The sequence below is a fragment of the Sciurus vulgaris genome, assembly GCF_902686455.1.
Source record: "Sciurus vulgaris genome assembly, contig: HiC_scaffold_139_arrow_ctg1, whole genome shotgun sequence".
In the NCBI taxonomy this organism is placed as follows: domain Eukaryota; kingdom Metazoa; phylum Chordata; class Mammalia; order Rodentia; family Sciuridae; genus Sciurus; species Sciurus vulgaris.
In genome coordinates, this window is record NW_027632914.1 from 868623 (window position 1) to 881838 (window position 13216).

Consider the following 13216-nt stretch of genomic DNA (forward strand, 5'->3'; position numbering starts at 1 on the left):
TCTAAGACGCTTGCGCGTCCCACCTCCCAGCCACCGCCGGGCATGCGCGGTTCTTCCGCCGCAACCCGCTGCGTCTGCACGCCGGCAGGGCGCTAGCTCCGCCCAGTTGTACGCCCCACCCTAGGCGTGCGAGCCGGTCACTGCAACTGCTGGGAGCGCTGGAGCTGCAGGGCATTTTATTGCTCCTGCTCCGTCTTCTAGGCGTAAGCCCTTGGACTTTCGCACTCCTCAGCTGCCGAGGGCGCTTGAGGCTTGTGTGTGGCCTAGGCTTTCTGGCGTTTCAGCTGCTTCCCTGAAAGGGGTTTTGTGGCTGTCAGTGCTGTCCTCTCGATGCTCTAAGAGGAGGACCTTCTAAATTAAGATGTAAATCCTGAAGAGCAAGATGGCAGAATAAAGGAGGTCACTTTCCTTGCTGCTCTGCAGGTTGAAGCCAAGAAAGGGAATTTCTACCCAAGGTGAGTGAACCAAAAAAAAAAAAAAATAAAAGAGGGGGAAATATACTGGAACAGATGCAACCATTTTTAATTTTGCTTTAAAATAAATCTCTTTTAAAGAAATGAAAATTTGGGGAAAAAGTGTTTTGTCACCTACGTGTCATTTATTCAGTACTTAGTTTGTGCTGGGTGTTCTAAGTGCTTTGAATGCTTTAGCACATTTAATCCTCTAAGCCAACACATGAGGTATAGGTACTACTATGTATTTTAAAAGTGAATATAGTGAGAGATAGAAAGGTGTTTGCTAACTCAAGTTTAGTCAGCTGGCCAGAACATAAACTCAGGCAGTCCAGAACCACAGCCTGAGTTTTTAACCAGTCTACTGTACTGTCTCCTTAAATGGACTCTAGCCTGGCCTAGCGGGTATTAAAGGAGGCAAACTTGCCTGATCTTGACTTTAGTAAGACTGCTTTTTAAGAATGTTTGCCAAAGGTTTTTGGTAGCTTCCCTTTATTAAAAGTGTTCTCTTTCTATTTTGAATTTTGTCATTATTTAGTGTTGTATTTTGTAAAATGTCTTTTCTAGTTTTTTGAGATAATAATCTTTGTTATCTTTTGTTAGTTCAATGTGTTCTGCAACTAGATTTTCTAATGCTGCGCTGTCTTGTATTTTCAGAATAAACATTAGCTAACAATGGTTTATATTTATTTTCTTTCTCATTTGTCAGATGATTTTCAGTTAGATTTACTTAATAATTTTGGAAAATAAGATTGTGAAGATGAGAGACCTTTTTAAGTAGTACTGATTTAATCTCAGATGACAAACTAATGCCTAACACTTATTAGTTTAAAAAATGACTACTGTATAAGATACTTACTTTTGCTCAACAGGGATTTTTAAAAGCACTTATCTAAAAATAAGTCCAGAAACTGTGAATCTTAGTATATAGACATTATGTTATTTTGGAATTTGTAATCTAATGATAATTTGAGTGTATTTATGTATGGGGGTGGTTAAGGGAGGTAATTTGTGACTCCTAAAGAGTGGGAAGTTCTTATCTAATTAATAATTTAGTAAAGATGATAATTTGATACATGTTTTAGTTGGTGTTTTGAATGGAATTTTTTTTAACTTTAACTTTCCGGTTTTGGTTTTTATTGCTTAAAGCTTTCTTTGGTTGTTACATTAGAACATTTTTGAGAAACCTACATTATTGTCTTTCTGAACTTCTCTTTCCTTGTCTATTCTCATTTGTGATTATAGTCGTGGATCACTTAACAAGGATACATTTTGGTAAATACATAGTAAAGTGATGTGTTCATTGTGTGAACTTCATAGAATGTATTTACATAAACTAAGATAGATATGACATCACTAGGCAATATCATTTATGGGGCCACCATGGTAAATGTTGTCTGTAACTAAAGGAAATGATATTACATTGGGCACATGACCTTACTTAGGTTTTAAAATCAAACTTTCTTAAAACATTTTTGAAGATTACTATGTGAAAACAATTATTTAGTAAAAAGAGATATGAAACAAAGAAGTTTGTCAAGTAACCTAAGAAATCAGTGAATTTAAAATAATTATTATTGCATTTGAAATGAAATAAGACAATTAACAAAAATTCTAAATTTGAGAAAAATACAATAAATACTTATCAGATATAATGTATAAAAATGAGAAAACAGCTATTGTGTAAAGTGATTACATCTAATAAAAACTAATAATTTATAAAATGTGTAGAGTTTTTTGAGTTCTTTATATACCTGGAGATTACTGCTCTATCTGAGGTGCAGGTGGTGGAGGTATTTCCCCCAGTCTGTGGGATCTCTGCTTGTGTTCTTGATTATTTACTCTGCTGTGAAGCTTTTTAGTTTGATACCGTCCCATTGATTCTTGATTTTACGTCTTGCACTTTATAATGTGTTTTTTTTGTTTGTTTGTTTTGTTTTGTTTTGTTTTTTGGTGGTGGCGCTGGGAATCAAATCCAGGGCTTTGTGCATGCTAGGCAAGCACTCACTCTACCAACTAGCTATGTCCCCAGCCCTACTTTAGGAATCTTGATGAGGAATTTGGTTCTTAGGCCGACATGATGAAGAGTTGGGCCTACTTTTTCTTCTAGTATGTGCAGAATCTCTGGTCTAATGCCTAGGTCCTTGATCCACTTTGGGTTTTGTTTAGGGTGAGAGATGGGTATCTAGTTTCATTTTGTTGCAAATGGATTTCCAGTTTTTCCAGCATCATTTATTGAGGAGGTTCTCTTTTCTCCAGTGTATGGTTTTGGCACCTTTGTCTAGGATGAGAAGCTGTATTTATGTGGGTTCATCTGTGTGTCTTCTGTTCTATACCATTGATCTTCATGTCAATATTGGTGCCAATGCCATGCTGTTTTTGTTACTATAGCTCTGTAGTATAATTTAAGGTCTAGTTCACTTTTCTCCCTAAGCATTTCTTTTTAACTATTCTGGGCCTTTTGTTTTTTTCATACGGATTTCATGACTGCTTTTTCTATGGATTGTTCTCTCTCACAGGCTTTGGTGTCATCCTCACCTGCATATGCTGGTCACTTCTAGGCTGGGTGCCAAATGATGACTATGCAATCTCCAGAGGTTCCTGTGCTCTCTTCCCACTGGTATTCTGCCTTGTTCTCCTAATGATCAGCTATTTATTGCCTGCAGAATCCACTGGTCTCCACCAAGTTTTCCTCTGTTCCCTGTCCTAGAGACACTCAGGGTTGTTAACTAGGGGAACTGCAGAGATCATTATTTTGTTTCCAATCTCTCAAGGTCAGTGAACCCAAGCATCTGGACAACTCTTTCTTATGTTTTGTCCTTTGGTTTCAGACAGGTCTGTAAACATGGACACTGTTACTTCAAATTGGCTGGAAGCATGTGGTTTATTAGTTTTTTTGTTTGTTTATTTTTACAAAGTTTTACTCAGTGGAGAAAAGCTCGTCTTTCCAACACATAGTGGACAAATTGGATTGCCAGATGAAAAAGAATTAGAAGAAGCAGGTGCAGTGGTACACACCTGTAATCCCAGTGGCTCACAAGGCTGAGGCAGGAGGAACACAAGTTCAAAGCCAGAATCAGAAAATTAGTGAGACCCTGAGCAACTCAGTGAGACCCTGTCTCTAAATAAAATACAGAAAAAGACTGGGGATGTACCTCCGTGATTGAGCGTCCCTGAGTTCAATCCCTGGTAGAGAGAGAGGGAGGGAAGGAGGGAGGAAGGAAGGAAGTAAAGAAGGGAGGAAGGAAGGAAGGAAAGGAATAAGGGAGGGAGAGGAAGGAAGGAAGGAAGGAAGGGAAAGGAAAGGAAAGGAAAGGAAAGGAAAGGAAAGGAAGGAAGGAAGGAAGGAAGGTTGGTTTTAAAAGAGAATGTAATCCATTACATACATTAAAATTGGTTCCCAAAGGATCATCCATGGACCTAAATATAAGCTCCAAATCCATAAAACTTAGAAAGAAAAACAGGGAAAAAGGTTTTTTTTTTTTTTTTTTTTTTTTTTAACTTTGGGCAGGTAGTCCTTGCATATGTATGACCCCCAAAGCAGCATGAAAGTAGCAAACTAGACTACATACCCAGCAATTCAATCCCTATGTATATACCCCAAAGAAATGTTGAATAGTCACTTGTTTACATTCATAGCATCATTATCCCCAATAAAAAGATAGAAAACACCCACGTGTCTGTCAACAGAAAACTGCATAAATACATTGGTCATACAATGGATATTTTCATCTATAAAAATAAATGAAATTCTGATACATAGTACAATATTGATGAATTGTACATAGTACAATATTGAGGAATTTATGCTAAGTGAAATAAGCCAGTTCCAATGGGCAAAATTTGTATGATTTTGCTTCTAGAGGCACGTAGAATAGACACATTCCTAGAGGCAGTGGAATTTGGGCTCCCTGGGGGTGACAGAGAGAAGTAATTGTTAGTAGTGTACTCATTTCCTAGGCCTGCCAAATAGGGCAGACTGACTGGGCTTTTTGTTTATTGTTTCTTGGCACCAGGGTTGAATTTGGGGTGATTAACCACTGAGTCACATCACCAGTTGTTTTGTTTTGTTTTTTTTTAATTTTGGGACAGGGTCTTGCTCAGGTGAACTTTCAATCCTCCTGCCTCAGCCTTCTGAGCTGCTAGGATTATAGGTGTGTGCCACCATGCCAGGCAAAACTGAATGGTTTAAAAATCAGAGACATTTTTTCACAGGTCTGGAGAGTAAAATTCTCAAATCCAGTTGTCAGATTCCCTCTTTGCCTTCCCTCTGTGCATGTCTGTGTCTGTGTCCAAATTTCCCTTTTATAACGCCTCCACCACATTAGGGTTACCCTGACAACTTCATCTATATCCTTTATTTTTTGAAAGATGTATGTTAAAATCTCTAAATATAATTATGTTTGGCATGTTTCCTATACATTGTGTCAATTTTTTTTTGAAAAGTGTAGCAAAGTGTAGCTTGTACCTTTTTTATTTTTATTTTTTGTACAATTAGATGTTTGGATTTTTTATTATCTCATTGTTTTATTCTACATTTTAAAATTATTTTTACTTAGCTTTTAATTTTTTATGGACTGCATTTTGATTCATTGTACACAAATAGGGTACATAATCTCATTTCTATGGTTGTACACCTTGTACCATTATTTTGTTTTTTATTTGTGGTGCTGAGAATGAAACCCAGTACCTCATACATGCTAGATGAGCACTCTACCACTGAGATATGACCCCAGCCCATATTCTATCAATTTTTGATTCATATATTTTAATTGTTCTCCTTAGTTATACATGACAATTCAGTGTATTTTGACATCATAATACATGGAATATAACATCCCTTTCTTGTGGTTGTACATGATGTGGAGTTATGCTGTGTATTAATATATAAACATAGGAAAGTTATGTCCGTTCATTCTACTCTCTTTCCCATTCCCATCCCCCTCTGTCCCCCATTCCATCCTGTTCCATCTGATGAACTTCCCAAAATCCCTCCCTCACCCAGCCTATTATGAGTCAGCATCTGCATATCAGAGAGAACATTGGGTCATTGGATTGGGGGATTGGCTTATTTTGCTTAGCATTATAGTTTCCAATTCCATCCATTTAGCAGCACATGTTATAATTTCATTCTTCTGTATGACTGAGCAATATTCCATTGTGTAAATGTACCACAATTTCTTTATCCATTCATCTGTTGAAGGACACCTAGGTTGGTTCCATAGCTAAGTTATTGTGAATCGAGCTGCTATAAACATTGATATGGCAGCATCACTAGAGTATGCTGATATTAAGTCCTCTGGGTATATGCTGAAGAGTGGGATAACTGGGTCATTCCATTCCAGGTTTTCTGAGGAATCTCCATACTGCTTTCCAGAGTGGTTGCACCAACTTTCAGTCCTACCAACAATGTATGAGTGTACCTTATTCCCTACATCCTCACCAACATTTAGTGATACTAGTACTCTTGATAATTGCCATTCTGACTAGAGTGAGATGGAATCTCAGTGTAGTTTTAATTTGTATTTCTCTAATGGCTAGTGATGATGAACATTTTTTTCATATCTTTGTTGAGTGATCTTATTTCTTGTTCTGTGAAATTTCTATTCAGTTCCTTTGTCCATTTATTGATTGGATTGTTTGTTTTTCTGTGTTAATTTTTTAGTTTTTTATATATCCTGGATATTAATGCTCTATCTGAAGATGGAAAACTTCTGAAGATGAAGGTGGAAAACTTTTTCTCCCAATCTGTAGACTCTCACTTCATATTTTTTAATTTTTTCTGGTGCTGCAAAACATCACAGCATCAGTTTGATGGAATCCAGTTTACTGATTTTTTATTTCACTTCTTGTGCTTTAGGAGTCTTGTGGAGGATTTTGGTTCCTAACCTGAAATGATGGAGAGTTGGACCTATTTTTTCTTCTAGTAGGCACATGTCCATGATCCTCTTTCAGTTGATGTTTTGCAGGGTGAGATATACAGGTATAATTTTATTTTGTTACATATGGATTTCAGTTTTCCAAGCACCATTTACTGAAGAGGCTATTTTTCTCCAGTATACATTTATGGAACCTTTGTGTAGTATGAGATAACTGTATGTGTGTTGGGTTGTCTATGTCTTCTCTTCTCTTCTCTCGGTCTACATGTCTGTTTTTTGCTAATGCCATTTTTGTTACTTTAGCTCTGTATTATAATTTAAGTTCTTGTGTTATGATGCCTCCTGCTGCACTTTTCTCACTGAGGATTGATTTGGCTATTCTCAGCCTCTTATTTTTCCAAATGAATTTCATGACTGTTTTCTCAATTTCTCTGAAGAACATCTTCATATCATTTATAAGAATTGCATTAAATCTGTATAACACCTTTGGTAGTATGACCATTTTGACAATATTATTTCTGCCTGTCCAAGAACATAGGAAGTCTTTCTAGCTTTTAAGATTTTCTTCAGTTTCTTTCTTTAGAGTTCTGTAATTTTCATTGTAGATGTCTTTGGCCTTTTTGTTAAATTGATACACAATTTTTTTAGGCTATTTTGAATGGGGTAGTTTTCCTACTTTCTTTTTCAGTTGACTCATCACTGATATATAGGAATGCAATTTATTTATGGGTGTTTGTCTTATATCCTGCTACTTTGCTGAATTCATTTAGAGTTCTAGAAGTTTTCTAGTGGAGATTTTGGTTATTCTAAATATAGAATAATGGTGATGACCTCATCTTACCTGGACTACATCTACAGCTAATCTATTTTCAAATAAGTTTACATTCTGTGTGATACTAGACATGATTTATTTTTCTATACTCAGTTTTAAACCCAGGGGCACCATATCATTGAGCCACATCCCTTCTCTTTTTATTTTATTTTAAGGCAGGGTCTCACTAAGTCACCCAGGCTAGCTTTAAACTTCCATGTTGCTAGGATTACAGGTGTGTGTTGACATGCCCAGCTTCAAAAACATCATTTATTTTTACCTAATTAATCCTCAAGAGGGGCATATCTGAGAACCTATTTGCCTCCTCTCAAAGGTCAACAATTAGTGGAAAATGAAACCAGATTTCATGACATCTAGTTTGATAAGAGAACCTGGATGAAATTTTACCCAACCTCATGTGTCTGTGCCTATGCTTATGCTTTAGAGTCTAGATAATTGTAATTTGGAACTTGAAGGTTTCAAAACAATTTCCCTTTCAAAATGAAAAATAATTTTCTGTTTGTGGTAGCAGGGGTGCCAGTCCTGTGGACCAATTTGCTATGTTATAATCTTCACCTTGTCTTGACCCTGAAATTAGGTTCTCACTTTTTTACCTTAAGGGACTCTAAGGTAACTGGAAAATTTCTTTTATGATATTTCTAGTCTCTGGAAGCATGGCTCTGTGCAATTCCAGATTAGCTTTACAGAACATAACCATATTCCACTCTCAGTTTTCAGGTGTAACTGTTATGTTTAAATTTCATTGATAAATTTAGGCAACACCATCTTGATTTGGTTAGATTTGTTTTTCTACTTAAGCATTTTAAACATAATTTCATTTAGAAAAGTAAAATAATATTGGGCTGGGGCTATAACTCAGTGGCAGAGCATTTGTCTAGCACATGTGAGGCACTGGATTTGATCTTTAGCACCACATAAAAATAAAGGCATGCTCTCTATCTACTACTAGAAGAATTTTTTTCAAAGATTGTGTCAAGGCGCAGTGTTCTCCCTTTTCCATGGTCAGTTGAGGACATATTCCAGGTTAGGTATAAATAAGATTTCTGCTCTATGTGAACTCTGAAGATGGGGCCAGTGGATCCTGAGTGCTTCTCAGGGACCCTGGAGCATCCTAGAAATTTCCTGAGACATGATGAGTATTCTTGTTGACATACTATCCTTTTATGATGCTCCAGAAGAGACAAATTCTAACCTTATGCTTCTTTTGATTCTGAACAGTTGCTTCCCTTGTGTTTCTGTTCTGATGTGGCTTGTTCATGCATTCAGGCCAGTAGCCTCATTGTGCTATATGAGACAGAGGTCAGTTGCCACATGTGGCTATTTCTATATACATAAAAAATTGAATTCCAGTTCACATTCATTCCTGATCCTGGTAACCACATTCCTGTTGCTCATTAGCTGAGCTACCTGTGCTGTGTGTTGCATGGCTACTGTGGTCATCAGATTTTTATCATGTAAAAAGTTCTATTGAAAAATCTTCTGTGAAGAGGTGGTGACCCCTCGGAATTCACCTCACTATTTTCTCATGGTACTGTGTAACTTGCTCTGATAATCCCTATGTTTAAAGTAAATTGGGGTGGCGGGGAGGCGTGCTGGGCCCGGGCGGCGGTGGAGGCGGCTGCGGCCGCGGGCGGTGGGAGGAGCCGTGGGGTTCCTGCTGCCCAGGAGAGGCGACCCTTGGGTCATCGCCGCGGGCGAGGAGCGCAGGTAGGTGAGCAAGCGGCAGCCGCTCTCTTACCGGCTCCGGCGGCGGAGTGCACAGCGGCGCCGGGCACGCCCCCCCCCCGCACCCTTGGCCGCTGGCGTCCAGGCAGGGCACTGAGAAGATGCTGACCCAGAGGGACAGCAGCACCATGTCCCATATGGTCGCGGGCGGCGGCAGCGGGGACCATTTTCATCAGGTCCGAGTGAAAACCTACTACCGCGGGGATATCATGATAACACACTTTGAGCCTTCCATCTCCTTTGAGGGGCTTTGCAATGAGGTTCGAGACATGTGTTCTTTTGACAATGAACAGCTTTTCACCATGAAATGGATAGATGAGGAAGGAGACCCGTGTACAGTATCTTCTCAGTTGGAGTTAGAAGAAGCCTTTAGGCTTTATGAGCTAAACAAGGATTCTGAACTCTTGATTCATGTATTCCCTTGTGTGCCAGAACGTCCTGTGATGCCTTGTCCAGGAGAAGATAAATCCATCTATCGCAGAGGTGCCCGTCGCTGGAGAAAGCTTTATTGTGCAAATGGCCACACTTTTCAAGCTAAACGTTTCAACAGGCATGCTCACTGTGCCATCTGCACAGACCGAATATGGGGACTTGGACGCCAAGGATATAAGTGTATCAACTGCAAACTCTTGGTTCATAAGAAGTGCCACAAACTAGTCACAATCGAATGTGGGTGACATTCTTTGCCACCGGAACCAATGATGCCAATGGATCAGTCCTCCATGCATTCAGACCATGCGCAGACAGTAATTCCATATAATCCTTCAAGTCATGAGAGTTTGGACCAAGTTGGTGAGGAAAAGGAGGCAATGAACACCAGGGAAAGTGGCAAAGCTTCATCCAGTTTAGGTCTTCAGGATTTTGATTTACTCCGGGTAATAGGAAGAGGAAGTTATGCCAAAGTACTGTTGGTTCGATTAAAAAAAACAGATCGTATTTATGCAATGAAAGTTGTGAAAAAAAGAGCTTGTCAATGATGATGAGGATATTGATTGGGTACAGACAGAGAAGCATGTTTTTGAGCAGGCATCCAGTCATCCTTTTCTTGTTGGACTGCACTCATGCTTTCAGACAGAAAGCAAGTTGTTCTTTGTTATAGAGTATGTAAATGGAGGAGATCTAATGTTTCATATGCAGCGACAAAGAAAACTTCCTGAAGAGCATGCCAGGTTTTATTCTGCAGAAATCAGTCTAGCCTTAAATTATCTTCATGAGCGAGGGATAATTTATAGAGATTTGAAATTGGACAATGTATTGCTGGACTCTGAAGGACACATTAAACTCACTGACTATGGCATGTGTAAGGAAGGATTATGGCCGGGAGATACAACCAGCACTTTCTGTGGTACTCCTAATTACATTGCTCCTGAAATTTTAAGAGGAGAAGATTATGGTTTCAGTGTCGACTGGTGGGCTCTTGGAGTGCTAATGTTTGAGATGATGGCAGGAAGGTCTCCATTTGATAATGTTGGGAGCTCTGATAACCCTGATCAAAACACAGAGGATTATCTCTTCCAAGTTATTTTGGAAAAACAAATTCGCATTCCACGTTCTCTCTCTGTAAAAGCTGCCAGTGTCCTGAAGAGTTTTCTCAATAAGGACCCAAAGGAACGATTGGGTTGTCATCCTCAAACAGGATTTGCTGATATACAGGGGCACCCATTCTTCCGAAATGTTGATTGGGATATGATGGAGCAAAAGCAGGTGGTACCTCCCTTTAAACCAAATATTTCTGGAGAATTTGGTTTGGACAACTTTGATTCTCAGTTTACTAATGAACCAGTCCAGCTCACTCCAGATGATGATGACATTGTGAGGAAGATTGATCAGTCTGAATTTGAAGGTTTTGAGTATATCAATCCTCTTTTGATGTCTGCAGAAGAATGTGTCTGATCCTCATTTTTCAACTGTTCATTCTGCTTATGTTGCCATTTAATGCATGAATAAGTTTGTTGCCAACCTGGATACAATTAACCATTTTATATTTGCCACCAAAAAAAATCAATATAGACTCTAAGAATAAATTATTACATCTAAATGTAACTCAAAAAAGTTAAAACTAGCTTTCAGACAATCATGTCAAAATTTAGTTATACTGGATCTTTAGAGGCCTGATGAGTAATGAAGTTGCCTTTTTGGTTTAAAGAAATCACCACTGCTTTTAAAAGAAATTATCTGTTGCATTAAGGCACATAGTGGGATTACATCATAAGCCTCACATAATTTTTGTCATTCACTGTTAAGTCATTCGAGGGTTTAATTTTGGAATAAAAGGTTAATTTAGAATGCAACAAATTTTTATATTACCTGTTAGTTTCAGAGTTCTTTATGTTTAACATCCAGCTGTAAGATTTCTCATTGCCTTGGATAATTATTAATTTTTAAGGCAGTGATTACTAAATTGGTAATAAAAGATGTTATTTCCTTAGAATTGGGCATTACAGGTTCCTCTAGTTTAAAAAGTAGACATATTAAGAATCAATTATTTTTGAAACACTGGCACAAGTAATTTTAATTTTTTTTTATTTTTAACAATGAAGATAGCTTCTGAGCTTATCTTTTTAGTGAAAACTTTACTGTTAATATATGTGTTCAAAAGACATAATGCAGTCAAATGGAAAACTGCTGGGTATATAGAAAGGAATATAATAGACATTTGAAGTAGATACAGAAAAGTGCAATGGTAATATTTATTTCTTACTGGAGAGTGAATCCTGCAGTTGTTCTTTATGATTTGATTTAAATACTAAGGCACTCACTTGTTACCAAACTTGTAAAAGCATTCCATTTATTCAGTGGAGGCAGAATGTATATTTTTTCCTTATTTAGTATACAGGAAAATAATTTATCTTCTAAGTATAATGTCTTAACTTCACTAGTTTCTTCCCCCAAAACCACATTTTTGGTACTTTTGTGTCATGTTTATGGAATCCTCAATGAAATCCAGAAAAAAAAAAATAAGTAAACATGAATAAATGTTTAGATCATATATATACTCATGTATCACAGTTCTAGCTCCTTAACTGAGTTTTTATTTAGTAACTAACCCAGGTTATACATAGTAGAATACATTTCAGGAGCAGAATTTTTCATATTATTTTTTACTAATATTGGTGTTTAGCAACTTAGTATTTAAAGAGGTATCATATAGCATCCTTCTGTTTATTTTAAATATCATTTTTATGAAAAAGGGCTTTAAAAAGTAACCATAATCATCTTAATAATAACTGTCCAATCTTAGTAAAATGTAATTTTAGGGAAGCTATCTAATTTTAATTTTTTTAAATTTAGAATGATTTAAAATTTATAGACATTAATAAATTTCTCTTTCTCTGGATACTACATTTCATTAGAAATGTACTATTTCCAGTTTGTGGTCACGTATTCTCCTTTCTTCAAATAAGTAAGTCTGAAAGCAGTGAAAACCTCAAAGGGAAATGTTTATATACATTTACATGTTAATTTGAGAGGTAGTTATGTTTCTCTTAATACCTGAAACTTGTTTTAAAACAAAAAGCAATATTCACTTCACATCATAAACTTAACAGAGAATTCCGACATCTTGCACCAGAAATGTCTTGCTTTTAAGTGGTGCTGTTTCCCCTGGGGCAGCTTAGAATATGGCATTATCATCCAGGGAGTTTAAAATGCACACTACCGGGTCCAACTGAGAATTTTGTTGGTCCTTTGGTCCTCATTTTGAAAAACACTTCAAATTCTTGTCCTATGGTTAAATATTAGAAAGAGCATTCCTTGTGAAGATGGGGCAAACAGTAAAGTATAACTTTACCTACATTTTTAAACAAATTACAAGTGAATGATTTCAAGTTAGATACCTTCCCCACCTTGCCCTGCAACAAAAACTATCAGTTGTTTTTTTTTAACCAATAATGTACAAATGATGAGCATTTTTCTATGATGAGATTTTAACCATTATTCAGGGTGACCTTTTATTTTAAAATCCTTTTTTAACTAATAAGATTTACTGTGTATATTTTATACAGAATTGCATTACAAATGTTTTTAATTGTGTTGTTTTTTGCAGTCTTTTAAGTGCCATGCCAGTTCTTTTTGTGTTATATAGAAGTTCTCTCAAAATACTCACCAGGGGAATAAGACAGTGGTCAGTCAGAATGGTTGGTGTATTTGTGTTCTAGGAAATAATTTATTTTGCATAAGCATGTGGCCAGATCATTTTATGCATATGCAGCCTGGATTGGATATCAGGTATTATGCTTGTTCTGTGCTGGTACAATTACTTTATCAGTTTGTTTTGTTTTGACTTTTGTCATGTAGAGTACTGCCTTGGTCATCATAATGTAATCTGT

The 13216-nt window shown here is 37.1% G+C and overlaps 1 pseudogene across 1 annotated transcript; it reads left to right on the forward strand.

Moving 5' to 3' along the window:
• The first annotated feature begins 8779 nt into the window (after positions 1-8779).
• Positions 8780-11363, forward strand: LOC306652194 (protein kinase C iota type-like; annotated as a pseudogene). The gene has a single exon. The product of its transcript is annotated as a protein kinase C iota type-like (transcript).
• Positions 11364-13216: the final 1853 nt, after the last annotated feature.